At 46.1% G+C, this 6,000-nt stretch overlaps 1 protein-coding gene across 3 annotated transcripts in view; it reads right to left on the minus strand.

The window, feature by feature from the left end:
* The window catches only part of BACH1 (BTB domain and CNC homolog 1), a 28,382-nt gene extending 22,891 nt beyond the window's left edge, over nucleotides 1-5,491 (minus strand). For 2 of the 3 annotated variants that reach the window (XM_075433189.1, XM_075433198.1), the window contains exon 1: nucleotides 5,334-5,491. The gene's annotated coding sequence lies outside the window, so the exon portion shown is untranslated. Of the gene's footprint in view, nucleotides 1-4,612; nucleotides 4,891-5,333 lie in introns of those variants that run through there. The other variant, XM_075433214.1, reaches the window with a different exon arrangement.
* Nucleotides 5,492-6,000: the final 509 nt, after the last annotated feature.

The raw sequence follows: 6,000 nt of genomic DNA on the forward strand, positions 1-6,000 counted from the left end.
AACAAAAACCTGTTCCTTAGTCTTTACTTACTTAGTGAACACCTATTTGTTAATACCATACTGGATATCAAAACTCTGTAGTAATCACAGTAACTCTCACTTGTACACGGGTGAAGTTCTTGAAACTGGAGCAAGCAGAGCGTGAAGCTCCCCGTCAGTAGCTGCAGAACCCAGGTGAGACATCTTTGCTGTCACTGCTATCTGAGCTGGTTGAACTTGGACATCCAGATGCAACTTCAGTTGTGATCACCATCATGATAAAACTAGCAACATTAATTTATCACCTAGCAGACAGAGGTCTGCTCAGCTATCCCCATGCTTGTAACATATCTGTACTCTTAGAACACTTTAAATTCCTCAGCATTTGGAAAAAAAAGGCACTGTAGACCCCCAAAAAATAACTTGGAGGAAACAAACTCTGGGTGCTATCCCAGACTCCTGTACTGATCTACTGAATAACTTAGAGCAGCTCACTCATCTCCATCAGTTCCCTTAGGGTGGACATTTACTTTATCCTAGAAAAAAATTGTCATCCACAGATGTAAAGTCTGTAAAGTACATAAAGAGGGACAATCATCATTTACTATTGCTAAAACAAGACAGTCTGGATAAGAGACAGTTTATTCAAAATACACTACAAAAGCTTTTTTACAAAGTTTTATATCTATGCCCTTGCCCCCAGCTACCTCTCCTTTTAAGGAAATAAAGTTATGTTACAGATTAATGCCCACAGCAGTTAATAGCTGCTGATTCATGTTATGCTGACAAGGAATGAACAAGCATTTTAGTGTTCACGTTTATTGCTTCTCCATATTTAGTTCAAAAAGACTTTAAAAGAAAAAAGTGATAAAAAAAAGCAAAAAGTAAGCTTTGCTTCATAAGAACAACGCTTTCTCCTCTAGAAAAAAGTAGGCCTCATCTTCAGATGGCTAGTACATCCATAATTAAAATTCTAAATTGTATTCTTTATTAGTCTAAACATCTGGATGGTATTGTTCACAGCTTAATTCCATAAATGAGCTTTTTAAAAGCTATTAGGTCGTATTTCTGCAACATAATTCTTACCACAGCATTTGGACTCTTGTCAAGTCACAAGCAAGAATTAAAAAGAATCACAGGAAGCCTGGCAAGTTTTAAGTCTGCACTGAGTGTCTTAATTTGTTTTCCAGGTTTTAAGCCTGAATATTCACTTCTTGAATATTTGCAAGCTATATGAGAACTCAGTGCGCAGGTCAAGGCTGGAACCTGAGATTCCTAGTAGTCGCAGCACTCTAGAAGCTGGGATTTTAAAGTAGTAAAGGATTGATACTGTGTAATCAAACAAATTTTCCACAGAGCAGAGGTTTGAATAGTTTCCCTCAGATGATGACACAAAGCAGTCCATACCAAAGCCAGAAAAAAATATTACTACTTTGCAGCTTACCATTATTTTACATGACACTAATTGTTTAATTTTTGGATCAGGAATAAAAAGCATGTTGTGGGATTTGGTTTGTTTCACCACTAAAAAATGAAATAGGACTGAAGGGATTTCAGAGAGTCCTTGGCAGCAAAATCCTATCATTTATAATCCTTCAGTTCTGCTGGTATTCAAACAGAGTTACTCTGGGAAGATAAAAACAACGCAGACTTCCTAAAGGCATGGGTCACCTAAAAAAAACCCAAACACCTACCAAAAAGAAAAATCCCACAAACACAGCACCCAAAAAAATACTAGTAGAAAATGATTTTACCTTTTTGTTCAATAAGAACTAGGTTAGAAAATAAAATATTCACTTAGAATAAGTGGTAAACTGGCATAATGTAAACCATGCACAACTAACATCTACTGTCAACTCTTGCCTTCACTTACAGGACAAATACCTTTGCACTTCTAGCCAGATATTCTACTCCTGGCCACAGTTAAGCACATCACAAGAATAATTTTGTTTAATGACTGTCAGAACCTTTCACAAGTATGTATGTCAAAATACTTCTAATGAATACTAAACTAACCATCTGTGGTTCTAATGTACCTTATTCTAACTTAGAAGGACACAAGAAGCAACCTGAAAGAACTGAGAAGCAAATATATTTGCAAGTCACAGAAAATACTTTTTGGAAATTACATTCATAATCTTGTTTCTGGCATTGGTTTTTTAACTCTGATTTGTTTCCACAACTGTTCTTCACAGTATGTGAAACTGAAACAAACTTCTACCAATGTCTTAGACACAAATCAGAAAGAACTTCAGAAACATTTCTACAAAAACAGAAAAGCATAGGTTTATCAGGACTCGCAATGCTTCTGTAAAAAGGAAAAAAAGATACAAAGACCAGACTTCGAATGGTAATTCTAGCAAAGACCTCGACCAAATCACATAAAGCTGTGCTTCAGTTTTCCCACCAGGAAACTGCAGACTATTTCTTCTCTGACATACGATGTTAAAAGACATAGCCTTATTAGCTGAGCTATAAGTAAGTATTTTTGGGATGGTACCATATAAAACACTGATGTTAAAAGAAGCGTAAACAGGGATAGCAAATGCTATCTATTTACTTATCAGAGTATTAGTCAATGGGCAAAACTGGAATCCAAAAAAACACCTACAAACATTATCTTGACAGTTCAGATGAAGTCATTCACGAACAAACTATCTCAACATGATTCTAAAGATTAACTGAATATTCTTCAAGACGCAGGCTCTCATGTAAAGACATTTTGAGTGACTGATACTCTGGGCTACCTCTTCCGCTCTCTAATGTATGTCTAATGATTAAACTCAATTTATTTGTATTTCACCAATGCTTCTAAAGTCAGTTTGCCCTTCATAGCACACTTCCCCCCTCCTTTTTAAAGCTTCAGTAGCTGACTGGTCAGCTGAGCCTTACTCTGACCTGCTAACTGACATTTATACAGAATACTAAGATTTCCCTCCGTATTCCTTAACAAGGGCAAAACCTCCCTCCACCCTGAAAAGGGCCTTAACTGAAAAGCACACCATACAGCTGGAGATGGAGTTACTTTTGTTGCACAGCCTATGATTTGTTCCAGCAAAATGAGTCTTTTATTACCTTTTTTGTTTTCCTCTCCACACTGCTAACCTCTGAACTGGAGGTGGGGGGCAGGGAACGCTGCAGGTGGGTCCTCACACATTATACCCACTGTGGTCATACTAGGCTGAATTCATACAACTTAATGGCTGTTTCAGCAGTTATTTTTTGCTCACTTATCATTTTGTTCTTACCCACATTTGCATCAACTAACATGTTACCTATGGTTTAACTCAGGATTGCATATAAACAGGACTTGCACTATAAATACCACAAAGTTTTTTCTGCTCCTAAAGCCTCCCCCATGAAACTTTCAGTGGTCAAATTCTAGGGGACAACTAAAATACCAGCAATCAGACACAAGCATGAATCCTTTGACTGACCTACCACTCCTCCCCCTCACACCAGCATGCCCAGTGCAGGAAGAAAGACAGGTCTGATTAAGAAGAAATATATATAGAATTTCTATGAACACCTCTTCTCACCTTATAAAACTGGGAAGGTGGTGGGGCTTGAATGACATGACAAGGAGTCTTCTTGAGCTCTGTTTCCCTAAACCATAGGGCAAAGTTGTTTGGGACTCATACAACTCGTGCAATGACATGTCTATTCTATGCCCAATGTGAGTGCCACTTGATCCAAACACTCAGGTAAAGGGTATGGTTTTTAATATTAGACAATTCTTATATTAACACAAATTTATTACTGTTCAAAATATCCTTAGCATAAGGATTTTGGAATCTATTGAAAGCAAATAAATATTTAGCACAACGAGATTGTGGAAATTTTTGAGAATAAAACACTCAAGAATATGATGATGGAAGTTAAACCTCCACTTCAGCATTTTGGTTAGAATCGGGAGCATGCTAGCGAAGCAAACTTCCCAAACATCCCACTTACTGTGCTTTCATTCACTTCACAAGATGGACCCAGACAACAGAGCAGGTTCTTTTTTAGACTAAATTAAACCAGGAAACATACTTTACAAGTACTTCTAAAGTTGTCCAAATGCTAAGGGATTCAGCAGAGTCAGCTCAAAGGAAGCCCTTCTGGAAAGCATACAATGTGGATATTCTGCTGTCACCAACAACTGTTACTCTCTGCAAATCTGCCACTTTTGAGCCTCACTACTTGCTAACATACACACAGGCTTACAAGTATTAGGGCATCCAAGAGTAATTATGTCATTTAAGCGACCTTTAAAGTTAAACTCATAAACCAAAAATTAAGATTTGGAATATCTTAGTTGCTTCAATTTGGACTCACCATGTTTGACAGGAATATACTCTTATGTCTTTAGTGTGGCATAGTATTTGAGATTAAAGAACTGACTCTAATAACAGAGCATGCAGAGCACTGTGTAACCTCAGTTTACAGTGTTTCTGGATTGCAGTTACTCCATTGCTACAGTCCAATGCTTCTCACACAAAGCGCCTTCCTGAAGTGCCTCAAATTAACGCGTCTGTCAAAAGTTACCGCATGACAACACTGTGCATAGAGTTGGTTTCACTTTACCTTTACTGCTAGAACGTTTGCTTTTTCCTTTTTTAATTTAACAAACATTTAGAAGTATACGAACCGGAATTACTGTCACACTGCCATACTGGAGAATGTAAACGCAATGTGACAGAAAAGCAGGTGCCGGTTCTTCTCCAATGGCTGCGCTTTCAGCATGCCCCAAAGCACGCCAGCTACCCCACGGCGCGGAACGCGACGGGCAGGGTCTGGATCTCGCCGTTCACGGCCTCAAACCAAACCCTCCCCAGGTCCCACGAAGGGTAACAAGCACCGAACGCCCCGGCTGCGCGCCTCACCCGCGAAAAGCGGGGTTACCGCCGGGTTTCCAGCAGGGCTGAGCCGCCCCCTTCGCGCTGGGCCAGGGACCGCGGCGTGGGACAGTCACGCCAGCGTCACCGGAGCCCACGGGCACCGCCGGAAACCGGGGACGAGACGGACCGCCCAGCCCCGCGGCGGCGCCGGGCACAGGCCTCGGGGGAACGGGGCGGGGGCACACCCGGGGCACGGCACCGCGCAGGGGGAACCGCCCGCCGTCCCACCGACCCCGTCGCCCTTGCCCGGGGTCCCACAGCGCCCTCCCACTACGCCGGCCGCAAGGGGGAGGGGGGGGCTGACTAACACCGCCGCTGTGAACGCACCTCAGCCTCCTCCACCACCTCCCCCGCCGCCCGAATGGTGCTGCCCTCGCCCCCCCCCCCCAGGCCTCCACCCCTTCAGCCCAACGGGCACCGGACGCGCGGGTGCGCTCCCCGTGGCGGCCGGCTCGGTTCAGCTCAGCTCACCTCGGTGCCTGCCGCCGCTCCTCCGCGCGGGCCGCCTCACCCGCGGGCCGGCCGGCCGGAGGCCAGCGCCATCGCCGCCTCGCTGTCCCCCCCCACTTCTTCCTCCTCCTCCCGTTCCCCCCGGCCCGGCTGCTCCTGCCACAGAGGCTGCGGCCCGACTGCGGCGCGAGCGGTCAGGTGACTCCCAACAACATTACCCGCCCGCAGCCCCTGCCCCCCCGCCTCGCGCACACCCCGCCCGCTGATTGGACGCGGCGCTGCCCGCCGACGCGCAGCCGCCTACGCCGCTGAGCAGCGCGCATGCGCGCCGCCGGCACCCCGCCGGCAGCCGCTCCTGCGGGGCAGCGCCGGGTCCTGCCGCCCGCCGCCGGCGCCGCCGGGACGGCTGGAGAAGCCGCGCGTGGCCGCAGGGCCTGGCTTGGGCGCTGGGCGGGCCCTTCACCGCCTCTCTGAGGGGAGGGGGCTCCGCGGGCGGGAAGCCGTAGGTGCTCCCAAGGGGCGGCCGTTGGCGGGTGGGAAGCGCTGCCGGCCTCGGCCCCCCCCCCCCCCCCCAGGCGTCGCCCCGTGTGCCGCCCGAGGCGGGGACGTGATGGGGCCGTGCGGGCGTCGTGTGCTTGGTTGGTGTGAAACTCTTGCTCTGTTAGAAAAGCGGCGCCAGGCCTGTGCG

Source organism: Opisthocomus hoazin, chromosome 1 (genome assembly GCF_030867145.1).
Source record: "Opisthocomus hoazin isolate bOpiHoa1 chromosome 1, bOpiHoa1.hap1, whole genome shotgun sequence".
NCBI lineage: Eukaryota > Metazoa > Chordata > Aves > Opisthocomiformes > Opisthocomidae > Opisthocomus > Opisthocomus hoazin.